This window comes from Leptodactylus fuscus, chromosome 1, assembly GCF_031893055.1.
Source record: "Leptodactylus fuscus isolate aLepFus1 chromosome 1, aLepFus1.hap2, whole genome shotgun sequence".
Lineage (NCBI taxonomy): Eukaryota > Metazoa > Chordata > Amphibia > Anura > Leptodactylidae > Leptodactylus > Leptodactylus fuscus.
The window spans coordinates 216,493,155-216,513,865 of record NC_134265.1 but is presented as its reverse complement, the minus strand read 5'-3'; the positions used below and the strand labels follow the sequence as shown (position 1 = coordinate 216,513,865).

At 45.2% G+C, this 20,711-nt stretch overlaps 1 protein-coding gene across 1 annotated transcript in view; it reads left to right on the top strand.

Annotated features, from left to right (window-relative positions):
* Positions 1-20,711, top strand: part of MYO1F (myosin IF) — a 121,366-nt gene that overhangs the window by 709 nt on the left and 99,946 nt on the right. The window lies entirely within an intron of this gene.

The following is a 20,711-nucleotide window of genomic DNA, read 5'->3' as shown; positions in this document are numbered from 1 at the left end:
GTATTTTCCACAAGGGTGAATTGACAGAAATAAGCAGACTCTCGTAGAATAAACTCTAGTAGAATAAGACAAAGTCTATGCATAGGTAATAATAAAGAAAAGGTTTTCCAATAAAACTGATTAATATAAAAGTAGATAAAATACTAAATGAGGGAATTCAGCTGCTACAGCCACTCAAATCCTGGCAAGGGGACAGTTTGAGACCATATGGAGATCCTCGGTATACGAGGTCTGGTCTTGCAGGTGGCTTACACTAATACCGCACGGCAGACACTGATTTGGTCACAACAGCTAAGAATGCCAAATAAAACTTTTACAAGGAAACACTTAGAGGAATTCATATCTTAAATATGATTTGTGGAACTTTTAAAAGCATTTCTTAGTTTTTCAAGGTGTTATTGAAAAAGTCCTAATCTTTTTTAGCACTGAAAATTATGACCTGTATTTTATTTTCATTTGGTTTTAATTCCATGTGACCCATAGTATGGAAGTTCCCGAAACTGAACTCTACGAATATTTAGAATTTTTATACATAGTATACATGAAAATAAAATTAATATATATCAATATATTTATACAATTTTTCCTAGAATTTCACAAAGAAACTAGCTTGTGCTTAGTAGAAATATTGGTTAACTGAAGTTACAACAGGAAATTGTACAGCCCTGCCCTAAGATTATAGAGGCTTCCTTTCAGAAAATGAAAATATTATTGGCCAGATCTATAATATAGATATTCATGGTGGCAGCCCAAAAGTGGGCTTTAGTATGCCTTACACTGTGTACCCATGGCTGACTCTTTTATCACCTCTCACAGACACAAATAACTCTTTAGGAGTGGGGATGCAATTGTCATACAGTTGACTGTCAGATGCATCTCTTGCCTGCTTTTCTTCTAGTCTGCAATTGGTGCAGGAGAAGTGGCCAGTAGTTCAGAGAATATATTGGTAAATAGTACAACATTGTTTCAAGGGGTTGTCCACTCTGGCAGTACCTACGTGTTAGCAGGGTCTCCTGATAATGAGCTGATCACAATGTTTTTCCCAGTTCGGACTCCCAGCAATCAGCTGTAAGGGTGCATTCATACAGAGGAACACATCAGATTCCACGCCAAATTCAGCACCATTTTCCTCCGTGTGAATGTACCCTAAATTGTTGGGAAGTCTGCTTCTCATTGTGTATGGTGTACGGACTGTGTGAAGCAAAGCAAATATGAGGGTAAGTGGGAGGGGTAAATTTAAATTATTATAATAAAAGTTAGAAACTTGCTTTTGGTGTTGTATGACCTGTATAACTTCCAGAGATATCACTGGTTGAAAACACAGTCAAGATTGGGATATTTATATGTAGCTGCAGCCAATACACCATACACAATGAGAAGTGGGGGACAGCTCTCAAACAGAGAAAGAAAGGAGAGAATGGAGAAATACATGATTTCAAAGCAAGGAGCCAAAACGTGTTAATAAAGTATACTACAAAATGTATTAACGATGCAAAAGCTGACAGAAAATTAAAGTTGCACAAAGGTTTAGTTACATTACATCGCAATATTTTCACGTACAGTATATCATAATTAAAAGACATCTAGCACAATGTTAATGGTTGTGGCACTGCTTGTTTATATGGCCTCACACATACAAGTATTTTGCATCAGAATTTGTAACCAGGAATCTACATTCAGAAAACTATAATGAAAAAAGCAGTACCTCTTACATGTTTTGAACACACTCCTGACTTTATATTGCTGCAAAATACAGATTGAAATACCCCTGTGTGAATGAGGCCATAATATTGCTGAGTTTACAAGTCAGCAAAATGCTTTATGCAAATTAAGCAGGTTAAATTAGTTTTTGTTTTTAAGTTGACAACATTTAGCCAGTTACAGGTTTTCCTGCTTTATGTACCCTTGTATCTTGGTAATTTGGATGCTTTAACTTATACAAGTGATTTTGAAAATGCTTTTCGTAACACATTATACTTCATATCAGTGGTAAACATTGATCAATATTTTTGTATTTATTCATAAAAAAATAGAAAATTTGATGGAAATGTGGAAAAAATTGCAATTTTCAAAATGCAAGATGCTCTGCTTTTCAGACAGTCATACCACCGAAATAAATTAATAAGTATATCTGCCATATCTCTGCTATATATTAGTACATTTTTTGGATGCTGGAAGGTTTACATTAAGGTTAAGGTTAACATTGATTTTCCAGATTTACAAGAAAATTTCCTAAACCAATATTTTAGGGACCCCTTCTGAAGGAGAATATAAAGGCCTGCGTGTTATAAACCCCCATAAATCACACCCACTTTCAAAACATAACTCCTCAAATAATTCAAAACAGCATTTGGGAAGTTTGTTAACCCTTTAGGCAAAGGCCCCATGGGACGACCCGCAGCTATAAAGTGCTACGGGAAAAACCGCATCAGTAATGCATCACAGTTCTTGCTGCAGCGCTTTAAACAGAAAGTTTACGGAGTTTTCCCCTAGGGGGTCGGATCATTAATGCAATGCATTACAATGCTAATGCATTGCAATGCTTTGCAAAAAAAACAGCAATTCTATTTCAGGCTACATAGAGTAGCCTGCAATAGAATTCATTGAATGAAAGGCCTTTCTGCGGGTGCCAGCCGGGAACATGACAGTGCCCATGCGATGCGGGCAAAAATGGCACCTCGGTCAGCTCTGACTGATTGTGGGCATTAGCGCTGGGTGTCTGCTGTATAATACAGCAGAAACCTGGCGGCTATGGTGGTAGCTCGGCTCCCCAGTGGTTGCCATAGTTAAACTCCCGGCATCTACCGGATTAGTACGGTGGATGTCTGGAAGGGGTTACCTAAACCTATCTTCATGTAGCCTTTAGAAAGGTTATTGGTTATTGCAAACTTTTTGTTTAAATTATGTTGCCTGCGTTTTCATTAAAAAAACGGTTTCTTATGCAAATTAGTGTTCACGGAGCACAGGACCTGCATCCCCGCCACCTTCTTGATTGTAGTTGAAGCCTCCTCCTCCTCTTTTTTACTTCCTTCTTACTTGCGCAGGTGTACTGCGTTTGCTCTAAGTCTGCGACTGCAAAGTCCAAGATGGCACACGGCGCATGCACTGTACGTTCGGCCCACCTTAGTGGCTGAGTGTACAGTGCCTACTTTGTGCGCCATCTTAGATTTCTTCTTACATGAGCAGGCTCAGTAAGCCTGCTCATGTAAAAACGAAGTAAAGAAGAAGAAGAAGAGGCTTCAACTACAATCAAAAAGGGGGCAGGGATGCAGGTCCTGGCTGATGACACAGGTGTGCTCAGCGCAAAGGGGGAATGCACCCTGTGCTCCATGAACACTAATTTGCATAAGCAGAAACCATCATGAAAACACCAGCAACATAATTGAAACTAAAAGTATGCCTACAATAGCCTTTCTAAAGGCTACATGATGATAGGTTTAGTTAAAATTTTAAAAAATCTCAATTATAGACTTTGATAATGATAGCATTTCACTGGAATTAAAACAAGGAGGTGAAATTTAGACATTTCATTTTTTGCAGTAATACATTCCTTTATCCCTAAAATTAACAAATTCACAAGGGATTAAAGGAGAAAATGTATTTCACAGTTTATCACACAATTTCTCCCATAAATTGAAAAACTCCACATGTGGATGTAAATTGACATTTGGGCATATGGCAGTGGCCAAAGGGGAAGGAGCACCACTGAAGGTATGAAAAGCAAGTTTGGCTGGAATAGTTTAAGCCATGTCTTGTTTGCAGAGCCCAGGGGAGAACTTACCTTTTTTGCCGCCCGAGGCGGACGACAGAAAGCTGCCCCCCCCCCCGGGAGGAGGGGCGGAGCGAAGGGGGTGGAGCAGAGCAAAGGGGGCGGGGTGGAGCAAAGGGGGCGTGGCGGAGTGGCATTAGCAGGCAAAGAGCAGGCAGGGAGAGGACCTGCTCTCTGCGTCCACAGGGCCTCCCCAATCCACCGCTCACTTCCTTTGCCGGGCTGCCGAGTCGGTGACGCTAAGCCAGTCCAGGACAGCTTGTCCTGGACTGGCTTAGGTAAGCAAAAATGCTGCCCCCCCCCCCGGGGGCCCTGGCATAGCGCCGCCTGAAGCGGTCGCTTCAGGTCGCCTCATGGGAGATGCGGCGCTGGCAGAGCCCCAATAGTACCAATACCATGGATATCCTGCAAAAGTGACCCATTATTGGAAATTACCCCTCACAAAATTCATCAGTATAGTATATAGTATAGTATAGTGAAAATTTTGACCCCACCACCATTTCACTGATTTTATTACACATTTGGATGTGTAAATGAAAAATTACTAAAGCGCCACTTTATCTCCAAGGGGGATTTACAAGGGATTAAAAGAGAAAAGCAACCCACAGTTTGTTAAAAATTTGCTCATGAACACTGGAATACCCCATTTGTGGTCCTAATCTGCTGTATGGGTACATGGGGGTACATAGTTGGGCTTGGAATTGAAAGAGAGCTATTTGGCTTTTGGAGGGCAGATTTTGCTGGAACAGTTTTCAGGTGCCATGTTGCATTTGCACAGCCCATAAAGTACCAGTAAAATGAAAAATCCCCTAAAGTGGCCCCATTTTTGAGACTAAACCCCTCAGGAAATTTATGAAGGGGTATGGAGGGGCGCTGGTCTACGTACTTTCTGTCATGCCCCAGACCATTATTATATGCCACCCCTCCTGATAGTAATGCCCCAGGCTGCACTGTTAACTAAATCAATGTCTGCAAGACACCAATCTAGTTAAAACTAATTCAATGACTTTAGAAACAGAGTATACAGACAACACGTCTGCTTCTCTGTGTGGGAGGCGCGATGTGATGACGTCACGCGCCGCCTATGCTGAGATGCAGATATTCTGTGCACTGTGATCCTGGGTAATAAAGAGGAGACGCTGGTTGCATCAAGGGCTCCAGGTAGGTGAGTATAACTTTTTTTTTTTTAGGCGAGTTGTGGGTATTTTAAGGGGTCGCTAGGGGTCGTTTTATTTATTAACAGGTGTTATTTATATAAGGGCTATTAGGGGCATTATTAATACAAGGGGGTATTTTAAATACCCTCTTGTATTAATATTGCCACTAATAGCCCTTATATAAATACTAGAGATGAGCGAACATTGTTCGGAACAGCCGTTCCGAACAGCACGCTCACAGCACGCTCCCATAGAAATGAATGGAAGCTTCCTGCACACGGGCGGTTAAGCGACCGGCCGCCGGCAAAGCGTACGTGCCAGGTGCTTCCATTCATTTCTATGGGAGCGTTCTGTTCGGATCGGCTGATCCGAACAGTGTTTGCTCATCTCTAATAAATTCCCCCCTTGTATTAATAATACCTCTAAAAGCCCTTATATAAATACCCCTGTCCCTTGTATTAATAATACCCCTAATTTCTCTTATATAAGTACCCCCCAGCCCCTTGTATTAATAATGCCCCTAATAGCCCTTATATAAATACCACATATCATTAATACAAGAAGTGGTATTTATATAAGGGCTATTAGGGGCATTATTAATAGAAGGGGGGATTTATATAAGAGCTATTGGGACATTATTAATATAAAGGGGGGTATTTATATAAGGGCTATTAGGGGCATTATTAATATAAGGGGGATTTATATAAGGGCTATTAGGGGCATTATTAATACAAGGGGGATTTATATAAGCGCTATTAGGGGCATTATTACTACAAGTGGGGTATTATTAATAAGGGGCACTAGTTAAAGGGCTTTGTGTAGGTGAGGACAAAATGGCTCAGGTGCCTGTAGAATTGAGCAGTCAAAGACGTCTGTGTTGCAAACTTTACAGAGACTAATCACATGGTCACCACTAGCACCTCCCCCTCTCCCTGATATTCAGCCTGGCAGCGGGGGAGTGTGTGGGGGGGGGGGGTTGCACGCCTTTCTGTCGTCCACCTCAGGCAGCAGAAAGGCTAGGTTCACCACTGGCCTTATTAATCCCTTGCCACTAGCCTTGCTGGTTACTGGTGGTTACAAATGTGTGGGTGTGCTTCTACAAACTATAAAGGAAAAAACTTGACTCATCAAAATGGTGCCCATCCCCTCCCCTGAAAGTGCATATTACTAATTTGATCAGAATTTTTTGTAAGTATTTAGATTTTAAAACAGCAATGCAAATTATTGATCAAAGTAGCAGTGTGTGAATATAGTCCTATTTCTCTTCTACAGACAAATCTAATTAAACGAGTTGTGGGAATATGAATATTTAATTCTTCAACTTTGGATTCTCCACCACTTCAGCACTGCAAGTGCATCCATGTTAAGCCATTAGCCATTCCTTGCATGTGGGCTAATTTTTCATAACCCAGACAACTTCTTTAACTAAACCAAGTTTAATATGAGACATTTTTACTTTTATTTATGAAAGAACATAAATTGTAGTTCTCAGTTAAATGATATGGTGGTGAAACTTTAAAGAATACATGTCACTTATTTGACATTTGACTTTTCATGGTAAATAGAGATGAGCGAACAGTGTTCTATCGAACTCATGTTCGATCGGATATTAGGCTGTTCGGCATGTTCGAATCGAATCGAACACCGCGTGGTAAAGTGCGCCATTACTCGATTCCCCTCCCACCTTCCCTGGCGCCTTTTTTGCTCCAATAACAGCGCAGGGTAGGTGGGACAGGAACTACGACACCGGTGACGTTGAGAAAAGTAGGCAAAACCCATTGGCTGCCGAAAACATGTGACCTCTAATTTAAAAGAACAGCGCCGCCCAGGTTCGCGTCATTCTGAGCTTGCAATTCACCGAGGACGGAGGTTTCCGTCCAGCTAGCTAGGGCTTAGATTCTGGGTAGGCAGGGACAGGCTAGGATAGGAAGGAGAAGACAACCACAACAGCTCTTGTAAGAGCTAAATTCCAGGGAGAAGCTTGTCAGTGTAACGTGGCACTGACGGGCTCAATCGCCGCAACCCAGCTTTCCCAGGATCCTGAATGGAATACACTGTCAGTGTATTCCCGTATACCCGATATATACCCCGATACCCGTTCCAACGGTGTGCCCCCCCACCTTCACCCCAGAAATACCCTGCAAGTCCCCTAGCAATAGAATTGGGGCTATATACACCCACAATTTTTACTACTGGTATACAGTGCCATTGTCTGACTGGGAATTCAAAGAATATATTGGGAATACAAATACCCTCATTTCTTGCTACTGCCATATAGTGCCAGTGTCTGACTGGGAATTCAAAGAATATATTGGGGTTACGTGCACCCACAATTTTTACTACTGGTATACAGTGCCATTGTCTGACTGGGAATTCAAAGAATATATTGGGAATACAAATACCCTCATTTCTTGCTACTGCCATATAGTGCCAGTGTCTGACTGGGAATTCAAAGAATATATTGGGGTTACGTGCACCCACAATTTTTACTACTGGTATACAGTGCCATTGTCTGACTGGGAATTCAAAGAATATATTGGGAATACAAATACCCTCATTTCTTGCTACTGCCATATAGTGCCAGTGTCTGACTGGGAATTCAAAGAATATATTGGGGTTACGTGCACCCACAATTTTTACTACTGGTATACAGTGCCATTGTCTGACTGGGAATTCAAAGAATATATTGGGAATACAAATACCCTCATTTCTTGCTACTGCCATATAGTGCCAGTGTCTGACTGGGAATTCAAAGAATATATTGGGGTTACGTGCACCCACAATTTTTACTACTGGTATACAGTGCCATTGTCTGACTGGGAATTCCAAGAATATATTGGGAATACAAATACCCTCATTTCTTGCTACTGCCATATAGTGCCAGTGTCTGACTGGGAATTCAAAGAATATATTGGGGTTACGTGCACCCACAATTTTTACTACTGGTATACAGTGCCATTGTCTGACTGGGAATTCAAAGAATATATTGGGAATACAAATACCCTCATTTCTTGCTACTGCCATATAGTGCCAGTGTCTGACTGGGAATTCAAAGAATATATTGGGGTTACGTGCACCCACAATTTTTACTACTGGTATACAGTGCCATTGTCTGACTGGGAATTCAAAGAATATATTGGGAATACAAATACCCTCATTTCTTGCTACTGCCATATAGTGCCAGTGTCTGACTGGGAATTCAAAGAATATATTGGGGTTACGTGCACCCACAATTTTTACTACTGGTATACAGTGCCATTGTCTGACTGGGAATTCAAAGAATATATTGGGAATACAAATACCCTCATTTCTTGCTACTGCCATATAGTGCCAGTGTCTGACTGGGAATTCAAAGAATATATTGGGGTTACGTGCACCCACAATTTTTACTACTGGTATACAGTGCCATTGTCTGACTGGGAATTCAAAGAATATATTGGGAATACAAATACCCTCATTTCTTGCTACTGCCATATAGTGCCAGTTTCTGACTGGGAATTCAAAGAATATATTGGGGTTACGTGCACCCACAATTTTTACTACTGGTATACAGTGCCATTGTCTGACTGGGAATTCAAAGAATATATTGGGAATACAAATATCCTCATTTCTTGCTACTGCCATATAGTGCCAGTGTCTGACTGGGAATTCAAAGAATATATTGGGGTTACGTGCACCCACAATTTTTACTACTGGTATACAGTGCCATTGTCTGACTGGGAATTCAAAGAATATATTGGGAATACAAATACCCTCATTTCTTGCTACTGCCATATAGTGCCAGTGTCTGACTGGGAATTCAAAGAATATATTGGGGTTACGTGCACCCACAATTTTTACTACTGGTATACAGTGCCATTGTCTGACTGGGAATTCAAAGAATATATTGGGAATACAAATACCCTCATTTCTTGCTACTGCCATATAGTGCCAGTTTCTGACTGGTAATTCAAAGAATATATTGGGGTTACGTGCACCCACAATTTTTACTACTGGTATACAGTGCCATTGTCTGACTGGGAATTCAAAGAGTATATTGGGAATACAAATACCCTCATTTCTTGCTACTGCCATATAGTGCCAGTGTCTGACTGGGAATTCAAAGAATATATTGGGGTTACGTGCACCCACAATTTTTACTACTGGTATACAGTGCCATTGTCTGACTGGGAATTCAAAGAATATATTGGGGTTATAAATACCCTCATTTCTTGCTACTGCCATATAGTGCCAGTTTCTGACTGGTAATTCAAAGAATATATTGGGGTTACGTGCACCCACAATTTTTACTACTGGTATACAGTGCCATTGTCTGACTGGGAATTCAAAGAATATATTGGGAATACAAATACCCTCATTTCTTGCTACTGCCATATAGTGCCAGTGTCTGACTGGGAATTCAAAGAATATATTGGGGTTACGTGCACCCACAATTTTTACTACTGGTATACAGTGCCATTGTCTGACTGGGAATTCAAAGAATATATTGGGGTTATAAATACCCTCATTTCTTGCTACTGCCATATAGTGCCAGTGTCTGACTGGGAATTCAAAGAATATATTGGGGTTACGTGCACCCACAATTTTTACTACTGGTATACAGTGCCATTGTCTGACTGGGAATTCCAAGAATATATTGGGAATACAAATACCCTCATTTCTTGCTACTGCCATATAGTGCCAGTGTCTGACTGGGAATTCAAAGAATATATTGGGGTTACGTGCACCCACAATTTTTACTACTGGTATACAGTGCCATTGTCTGACTGGGAATTCAAAGAATATATTGGGAATACAAATACCCTCATTTCTTGCTACTGCCATATAGTGCCAGTGTCTGACTGGGAATTCAAAGAATATATTGGGGTTACGTGCACCCACAATTTTTACTACTGGTATACAGTGCCATTGTCTGACTGGGAATTCAAAGAATATATTGGGGTTATAAATACCCTCATTTCTTGCTACTGCCATATAGTGCCAGTGTCTGACTGGGAATTCAAAGAATATATTGGGGTTACGTGCACCCACAATTTTTACTACTGGTATACAGTGCCATTGTCTGACTGGGAATTCAAAGAATATATTGGGAATACAAATACCCTCATTTCTTGCTACTGCCATATAGTGCCAGTGTCTGACTGGGAATTCAAAGAATATATTGGGGTTACGTGCACCCACAATTTTTACTACTGGTATACAGTGCCATTGTCTGACTGGGAATTCAAAGAATATATTGGGAATACAAATACCCTCATTTCTTGCTACTGCCATATAGTGCCAGTTTCTGACTGGTAATTCAAAGAATATATTGGGGTTACGTGCACCCACAATTTTTACTACTGGTATACAGTGCCATTGTCTGACTGGGAATTCAAAGAGTATATTGGGAATACAAATACCCTCATTTCTTGCTACTGCCATATAGTGCCAGTGTCTGACTGGGAATTCAAAGAATATATTGGGGTTACGTGCACCCACAATTTTTACTACTGGTATACAGTGCCATTGTCTGACTGGGAATTCAAAGAATATATTGGGGTTATAAATACCCTCATTTCTTGCTACTGCCATATAGTGCCAGTTTCTGACTGGTAATTCAAAGAATATATTGGGGTTACGTGCACCCACAATTTTTACTACTGGTATACAGTGCCATTGTCTGACTGGGAATTCAAAGAATATATTGGGAATACAAATACCCTCATTTCTTGCTACTGCCATATAGTGCCAGTGTCTGACTGGGAATTCAAAGAATATATTGGGGTTACGTGCACCCACAATTTTTACTACTGGTATACAGTGCCATTGTCTGACTGGGAATTCAAAGAATATATTAGGAATACAAATACCCTCATTTCTTGCTACTGCCATATAGTGCCAGTTTCTGACTGGTAATTCAAAGAATATATTGTGGTTACGTGCACCCACAATTTTTACTACTGGTATACAGTGCCATTGTCTGACTGGGAATTCAAAGAATATATTGGGAATACAAATACCCTCATTTCTTGCTACTGCCATATAGTGCCAGTGTCTGACTGGGAATTCAAAGAATATATTGGGGTTACGTGCACCCACAATTTTTACTACTGGTATACAGTGCCATTGTCTGACTGGGAATTCAAAGAATATATTGGGGTTATAAATACCCTCATTTCTTGCTACTGCCATATAGTGCCAGTTTCTGACTGGTAATTCAAAGAATATATTGTGGTTACGTGCACCCACAATTTTTACTACTGGTATACAGTGCCATTGTCTGACTGGGAATTCAAAGAATATATTGGGAATACAAATACCCTCATTTCTTGCTACTGCCATATAGTGCCAGTTTCTGACTGGTAATTCAAAGAATATATTGTGGTTACGTGCACCCACAATTTTTACTACTGGTATACAGTGCCATTGTCTGACTGGGAATTCAAAGAATATATTGGGAATACAAATACCCTCATTTCTTGCTACTGCCATATAGTGCCAGTGTCTGACTGGGAATTCAAAGAATATATTGGGAATACAAATACCCTCATTTCTTGCTACTGCCATATAGTGCCAGTTTCTGACTGGTAATTCAAAGAATATATTGGGGTTACGTGCACCCACAATTTTTACTACTGGTATACAGTGCCAATTTCTAACTAGGAATTCAAAATGCGCAAGGCTCCCGGAAAGGGACGTGGACGAGGCCGTGGGCGAGGTCGGGGGAATGGTTCTGGGGAGCAAGGTAGCAGTGAAGCCACAGGGCGTCCCGTGCCTACTCCTGTGGGGCAGCAAGCATTGCGCCACTCCACAGTGCCAGGGTTGCTTGCCACATTAACTAAACTGCAGGGTACAAACCTTAGTAGGCCCGAGAACCAGGAACAGGTCTTGCAATGGCTGTCAGAGAACGCTTACAGCACATTGTCCAGCAGCCAGTCAGACTCTGCCTCCTCTCCTCCTATTACCCAACAGTCTTGTCTTCCTTCCTCCCAAAATTCCGAAGCTTTACAGAACAATAACCCAAACTGTCCCTGCTCCCCAGAGCTGTTCTCCGCTCCTTTCATTGTCCCTCAACCTGCCTCTCCACGTCACGATTCCACGAACCTAACAGAGGAGCATCTGTGTCCAGATGCTCAAACACTAGAGTCTCCTCCATCTCCGTTCGATTTGGTGGTGGATGACCAGCAACCCACCCTCATCGACGATGATGTGACGCAGTTGCCGTCAGGGCATCCAGTTGACCGGCGCATTGTGCGGGAGGAGGAGATGAGACAGGAGTTGGAAGAGGAAGTGGTGGATGATGAGGACACTGACCCGACCTGGACAGGGGGGATGTCAAGCGGGGAAAGTAGTGTGGATGTTGAGGCAGGTGCAGCACCAAAAAGGGTAGCTAGAGGCAGAGGCAGAGGTCAGCAGCTTAGGCGAAGCCAGGCCACACCCGGAATCTCCCAAGATGTTCCAGTTCGTACCCAGCCCCGAAAAACTCCCACCTCGAGGGCACGTTTCTCGAAGGTGTGGAGTTTTTTCAAGGAATGCGCCGAGGACAGATATAGTGTTGTCTGCACAATTTGCCTCTCGAAATTGATTAGGGGCTCTGAGAAGAGCAACCTGTCCACCACTTCAATGCGCCGTCATTTGGAATCCAAGCACTGGAATCAGTGGCAGGCAGCAACGGCAGGACAAAGGCCGCCTGCCGTTCACGCCACTGCCACTGCCTCTGCCACTGCCTCTGCCTCTGCCACTGCCACTGCTGACTGTGCTGGCGATGCACTCCAGAGGACGAGCCAGGACACCACTTCATCTGCCTCCGCCACTTTGTTGACTTCTACCTCATCCTCCCCTGGTCCTGTCTTATCTCCTTCTCCTGCACCATCAAAGGCACCATCAGGCGTTTCTTTACAACAACCCACCATCTCTCAGACATTGGAGCGGCGGCAGAAATACACTGCTAACCACCCACACGCGCAAGCCTTGAACGCCAACATCGCTAAACTGCTGGCCCAGGAGATGTTGGCGTTCCGGCTTGTTGAAACTCCCGCCTTCCTGGACCTGATGGCAACTGCGGCACCTCGCTATGCCGTCCCTAGCCGTCACTACTTCTCCCGGTGTGCCGTCCCCGCCTTGCACCAGCACGTGTCACTCAACATCAGGCGGGCCCTTAGTTCCGCGCTTTGCACAAAGGTCCACTTGACCACCGACGCGTGGACAAGTGCATGCGGACAGGGACGCTACATTTCACTGACGGCACACTGGGTGAATGTAGTTGAGGCTGGGACTGCTTCCCAAACTGGCCCGGTGTACCTCGTCTCCCCGCCTAACATTCCTGGCAGGGACACGAGAAGAACACCCCCCTCCTCCTCCTCCTCTACCGCCTCCTCCTCCGCCACCGCCTCCTCCTCCGCCACCGCCTCCTCCTCCGCTGTTAGATTGACCCCAGCTACGAGTTGGAAACGTTGCAGCACTGGCGTTGGTAGACGTCAGCAGGCTGTGCTGAAGCTGATCAGCTTGGGGGACAGACAGCACACTGCCTCCGAGGTGAGGGATGCCCTCCTCGATGAGACGGCAATATGGTTTGAGCCGCTGCACCTGGGCCCAGGCATGGTCGTTTGTGATAACGGCCGGAACCTGGTAGCAGCTCTGGAGCTTGCCGGACTCCAACATGTTCCATGCCTGGCCCACGTCTTCAACCTAGTGGTGCAACGTTTCCTAAAGAGCTACCCCAATGTTCCAGAGCTACTGGTGAAAGTGCGGCGCATGTGCGCCCACTTTCGCAAGTCGACAGTAGCCGCTGCTAGCTTAAAATCTCTCCAGCAACGCCTGCATGTGCCACAACACCGGCTTTTGTGCGACGTCCCCACACGCTGGAACTCAACGTTTCAGATGTTGAATAGAGTGGTTGAGCAGCAGAGACCTTTGATGGAATACCAGCTACAAAACCCTAGGGTGCCACAAAGTCAGCTGCCTCAGTTTCACATCCATGAGTGGCCATGGATGAGAGACCTTTGTGACATCCTACGGGTCTTTGAGGAGTCCACAAGGAGGGTGAGCTCTGAGGATGCGATGGTGAGCCTTACAATCCCGCTCTTGTGTGTTCTGAGAGAATCCCTGATTGACATCAGGGATAACTCAGATCACACAGAGGAGTTAGGGATAGCATCCGATCCATCACAGCTGGAGAGTAGGTCCACACATCTGTCCGCTTCACTGCGTTTAATGGAGGAGGAGGAGGAGGAGGAGGAGGAGGAAGAAGAGTTGTCCGATGATGTGATGGTGATACAGGAGGCTTCCGGGCAACTTCGAATCGTCCCATTGTTGCAGCGCGGATGGGTAGACATGGAGGATGAGGAGGAAATGGAGATTGAACTTTCCGGTGGGGCCAGAGGAGTCATGCCAACTAACACTGTGGCAGACATGGCTGAGTTCATGTTGGGGTGCTTTACAACCGACAAGCGTATTGTCAAAATCATGGAGGACAACCAGTACTGGATCTTTGCTATCCTTGACCCCCGGTATAAAAACAACATCTCGTCTTTTATTCCGGTAGAGGGGAGGGCCAATCGCATCAATGCTTGCCACAGGCAATTGGTGCAGAATATGATGGAGATGTTTCCAGCATGTGACGTTGGCGGCAGGGAGGGCAGTTCCTCCAGTAGGCAACCAAGTTCTCACCGGTCCACACAAACGAGGGGCACACTGTCTAAGGTCTGGGACACCTTGATGGCACCCCCGCTACGGAGGGTCCTAGTGTCACCAGGCGTGAGAAGTATAGGCGCATGTTGCGGGAATACCTTTCCGACCACAGCCCTGTGCTCTCCGACCCCTCTGCGCCCTACACGTATTGGGTGTCGAAGTTGGACCTGTGGCTTGAACTTGCCCTATATGCCTTGGAGGTGCTGTCCTGTCCTGCCGCCAGCGTCCTATCTGAGAGGGTGTTCAGTGCAGCCGGTGGCATCATCACTGACAAGCGCACCCGTCTGTCAGCTGAGAGTGCCGACCGGCTCACTTTGATAAAAATGAACCACCACTGGATAGAGCCTTCATTTTTGTGCCCACCTGTGTAAAGCACCCCAACATGAAACTCCATGTCTGTACTCAACCTCTCCAATTCCTCCGCATCCTCATACTCATCCACCATAAGCGTTGCACAATTCTGCTAATACTAGGCTCCCTCCAACATGATTTCCCCCAACTCTGCTGGTTAGAGGCTCCCTCCACCCTGATTTCCACCAACTCTGCTGGTTAGAGGCTCCCTCCACCCTGCTTTCCCACAACTCTGCTGGTTAGAGGCTCCCTCCACCATGAATTTGCCCAAACTGGGCTGGTTAGAGGCTCCCTCCACCATGAATTGGTCCAAACTGGGTTTTTTAGAGGCTCCCTCCACCATGAATTGGTCCAAACTGGGGTTTTTAGAGGCTCCCTCCACCATGAATTGGTCCAAACTGGGCTGTTTAGCGGCTCCCTCCACCATTAATTGGTCCAAACTGGGCTGGTTAGAGGCTCCCTCCACCATGAATTTGCCCAAACTGGGCTGTTTAGAGGCTCCCTCCACCATGAATTTGCCCAAACTGGGCTGGTTAGAGGCTCCCTCCACCATGAATTGGTCCAAACTGGGGTTTTTAGAGGCTCCCTCCACCATGAATTGGTCCAAACTTGGCTGTTTAGAGGCTCCCTCCACCATTAATTGGTCCAAACTGGGCTGGTTAGAGGCTCCCTCCACCATGAATTGGTCCAAACTGGGTTTTTTAGAGGCTCCCTCCAGCATGAATTTGCCCAAACTGGGCTGTTTAGAGGCTCCCTCCACCATGAATTGGTCCAAACTGGGCTGTTTAGAGGCTCCCTCCACCATGAATTTGCCCAAACTGGGCTGTTTAGAGGCTCCCTCCACCATGAATTGGTCCAAACTGGGCTGTTTAGAGGCTCCCTCCACCATTAATTGGTCCAAACTGGGCTGGTTAGAGGCTCCCTCCACCATGAATTTCCCAAAACTTGGCTGTTTAGAGGCTCCCTCCACCATTAATTGGTCCAAACTGGGCTGGTTAGAGGCTCCCTCCACCATGAATTTGCCCAAACTGGGCTGTTTAGAGGCTCCCTCCACCATGAATTGGTCCAAACTGGGTTTTTTAGAGGCTCCCTCCACCATGAATTGGTCCAAACTGGGCTGTTTAGAGGCTCCCTCCACCATGAATTTGCCCAAACTGGGCTGTTTAGCGGCTCCCTCCACCATTAATTGGTCCAAACTGGGCTGGTTAGAGGCTCCCTCCACCATGAATTTGCCCAAACTGGGCTGTTTAGAGGCTCCCTCCACCATGAATTTGCTCAAACTGGGCTGGTTAGAGGCTCCCTCCACCATGAATTGGTCCAAACTGGGTTTTTTAGAGGCTCCCTCCACCATGAATTGGTCCAAACTGGGCTGTTTAGAGGCTCCCTCCACCATGAATTTGCCCAAACTGGGCTGTTTAGCGGCTCCCTCCACCATTAATTGGTCCAAACTGGGATGGTTAGAGGCTCCCTCCACCATGAATTTGCCCAAACTGGGCTGTTTAGAGGCTCCCTCCACCATGAATTTGCCCAAACTGGGCTGGTTAGAGGCTCCCTCCACCATGAATTGGTCCAAACTGGGGTTTTTAGAGGCTCCCTCCACCATGAATTGGTCCAAACTTGGCTGTTTAGAGGCTCCCTCCACCATGAATTGGTCCAAACTGGGGTGGTTAGAGGCTCCCTCCACCATTAATTGGTCCAAACTGGGCTGGTTAGAGGCTCCCTCCACCATTAATTGGTCCAAACTGGGCTGGTTAGAGGCTCCCTCCACCATTAATTGGTCCAAACTGGGCTGGTTAGAGGCTCCCTCCACCATGAATTGGTCCAAACTGGGGTTTTTAGAGGCTCCCTCCACCATGAATTGGTCCAAACTTGGCTGTTTAGAGGCTCCCTCCACCATTAATTGGTCCAAACTGGGCTGGTTAGAGGCTCCCTCCACCATGAATTGGTCCAAACTGGGTTTTTTAGAGGCTCCCTCCACCATGAATTGGTCCAAACTGGGGTTTTTAGAGGCTCCCTCCACCATGAATTGGTCCAAACTGGGCTGTTTAGCGGCTCCCTCCACCATTAATTGGTCCAAACTGGGCTGGTTAGAGGCTCCCTCCACCATGAATTTGCCCAAACTGGGCTGTTTAGAGGCTCCCTCCACCATGAATTTGCCCAAACTGGGCTGGTTAGAGGCTCCCTCCACCATGAATTGGTCCAAACTGGGGTTTTTAGAGGCTCCCTCCACCATGAATTGGTCCAAACTTGGCTGTTTAGAGGCTCCCTCCACCATTAATTGGTCCAAACTGGGCTGGTTAGAGGCTCCCTCCACCATGAATTGGTCCAAACTGGGTTTTTTAGAGGCTCCCTCCACCATGAATTTGCCCAAACTGGGCTGTTTAGAGGCTCCCTCCACCATGAATTGGTCCAAACTGGGCTGGTTAGAGGCTCCCTCCACCATGAATTTCCCAAAACTTGGCTGTTTAGAGGCTCCCTCCACCATTAATTGGTCCAAACTGGGCTGGTTAGAGGCTCCCTCCACCATGAATTTGCCCAAACTGGGCTGTTTAGAGGCTCCCTCCACCATGAATTGGTCCAAACTGGGTTTTTTAGAGGCTCCCTCCACCATGAATTGGTCCAAACTGGGCTGTTTAGAGGCTCCCTCCACCATGAATTTGCCCAAACTGGGCTGTTTAGCGGCTCCCTCCACCATTAATTGGTCCAAACTGGGCTGGTTAGAGGCTCCCTCCACCATGAATTTGCCCAAACTGGGCTGTTTAGAGGCTCCCTCCACCATGAATTTGCCCAAACTGGGCTGGTTAGAGGCTCCCTCCACCATGAATTGGTCCAAACTGGGGTTTTTAGAGGCTCCCTCCACCATGAATTGGTCCAAACTTGGCTGTTTAGAGGCTCCCTCCACCATGAATTGGTCCAAACTGGGGTGGTTAGAGGCTCCCTCCACCATTAATTGGTCCAAACTGGGCTGGTTAGAGGCTCCCTCCACCATTAATTGGTCCAAACTGGGCTGGTTAGAGGCTCCCTCCACCATTAATTGGTCCAAACTGGGCTGGTTAGAGGCTCCCTCCACCATTAATTGGTCCAAACTGGGCTGGTTAGAGGCTCCCTCCACCATGAATTTGCCCAAACTGGGCTGGTTAGAGGCTCCCTCCACCATGAATTGGTCCAAACTGGGTTTTTTAGAGGCTCCCTCCACCATGAATTTGCCCAAACTGGGCTGGTTAGAGGCTCCCTCCACCATGAATTTGCCCAAACTGGGCTGGTTAGAGGCTCCCTCCACCATGAATTGGTCCAAACTGGGTTTTTTAGAGGCTCCCTCCACCATGAATTTGCCCACACTGGGCTGGTTAGAGGCTCCCTCCACCATGAATTGGTCCAAACTGGGGTTTTTAGAGGCTCCCTCCACCATGAATTTGCCCAAACTGGGGTGTTTAGAGGCTCCCTCCACCATGAATTTGCCCAAACTCTGCTGGTTAGAGGCTCAATCCACCCTGATTTTCAAAACAAATGTTGGTGCCAACCTCAACTTACTACAAGGGCCAAATTCACTGCTGGTGACAAGCTCTCCTCACTGCAAGTGCCAAATACACATGTTTCAAGGTGTTTTCCTACTGTCAGAGAGGTGGTATTGAGTGTGTAAAGTGTGTAGTTGTTAGGCTGTGATGTTGGGGTAATAGAGGGTCTTTGGTGTGTTAGATGCCCCCAGACATGCTTCCCCTGCTGTCCCAGTGTCATTCCAGAGGTGTTGGCATCATTTCCTGGGGTGTCATAGTGGACTTGGTGACCCTCCAGACACGGATTTGGGTTTCCCCCTTAACGAGTATCTGTTCCCCATAGACTATAATGGGGTTCGAAACCCATTCGAACACACGAACATTGAGCGGCTGTTCGAATCGAATTTCGAACCTCGAACATTTTAGTGTTCGCTCATCTCTAATGGTAAATATTTTTAATGTGCTTTTCTCACAGGCACTCAAAACGCAGGGAGAATTGTGGAGTAGGGGAGTTAGTGGCTAAAATAACAGGCGCTCATCCCCTGTTGTTATAGAAAGCCAGTATATTATACATACTGTAAGACAACAGTGCTAACCACTAAGCCACAAATTTCAATTCAAGATAAGATAATCCTTTAATAGATACACCATGGGGAAATTCAGTGTGTTACAGCATCATAGATAATACAATAAAATACAAGTACAAAAAGCTCCATGGTAGAGGCATTACAGTGACAGTTGGTACAGATTTAAAAAAAAAAAAAAAAAAAAAGTAAAGTAGATAGTAAGAAGGATATAATAACTTCCGGATCTTTTAGTTCTCTGTATGGAGTGATCTACGTTTAGCCTGGGGTTGATTGTACAGCCTGACCGCAGCAGAGAGAACAGACTTCCGATAGTGCTCTTTCTCACACTTACGGTGAAGGAAACAGTCACTGACAGTACTGCCCAGTGCTATTACAGTTTCATGCATGGGATGGGAGTTATTCTCCAGAATGGAGCTCACCATGGACAGTATCCTTCAGTCACCCACCACCTGCACTGGGTCCAGGGGACTCCTCAGGACAGAGCTGGCCCTTCTAATCAGCTTGTCGAGTATATTTCTAACCTTGGTTGCTATGCTACTCCACCAGCAGGCCACTCTGAAGAAGATGGCTGATGCCACTACAGAGTTGAAAAAGGCCCTAAGAAGTGGCCCCTGAACTCCAAAATCCTTCCCTCAGCCTCTTAAGCCCTTCCTGTACAGTCATCCATGTGCTCAGCCCTGTCCAGTCTATTATTGAGTTGTACACCTAGGTACTTATAGCTATTGACTATCTCAATGCCCGTCCCCTGGATGCCCACTGGTTTTGGAGCATATCTTTAATTGCTAAACTCTACCATCATCTCTTTGGTCTTCCCAGCATTAATCCTGAGTTGGTTCTGCTGGCACCAATCCACAAAATCCCGGTTTAAATCCCAGCCTACTATTGCAGAATCATCAGAATACTTCTGTAAGTAGCAGCTAGATGAGCACCTAAAATCTGTAGTGTACAGTGTGAAGAGGAAAGGAACAAGAACTGTACCTTAAAGTGTCCCTTGTATTACAGATCACAGTGTCTGACACAGCCCCGGGCTCTCACATACTGAGGTTGGTTTGTGAGTGATCTAGGATCCAGTTGGACAGGTGATGGTCCTCTTTAACAAAGTCCAGCTTGTCTCTCAGTAGTCCTGGCTGAAATCAAAGAACATTATTCTCACAGTGTTCCCTGGTTTTTCCAGGTGAGAAAGAGCTCTGTGTATAAGGTGGATGATGGCATCATCCACCCCAATGCCTGGCCGATAAAAAAAACTGGAGAGTGTCCATAGCAGAACTTTCTAGAGGGCGGAAATGTGTGAGAACCAATATCTCTAAGACCTTCATCAAGGTGGATGTTAATGCTACATGTTTGAAACTGGTACCACAAGATGTTTTCCACAGTTGTGGTAGCATTCACAGCATCAGGATCATATTGAATATAGGTGTAATAACACTACACAGCTGATCCCTACAAGTCTTGCTCGTCTTAATCTTTCTTGGTTCCCTTCTCCCTTGGGCATTTGTGAAGATCAGACTGTATCCAGATGATAACTGATTTCCTGGATTTACTGGTTTGGTTAGAAATAACGGCAGGGGGTGAGATCAGTGTGAGATGATTGAATGACATGCTTGGGTGGGAGGAGCTGGTGTTTGATCAAATCTATTGAAGAATAGATTTAGTTTGTTAAGCCACTTTGCATTGATATTGG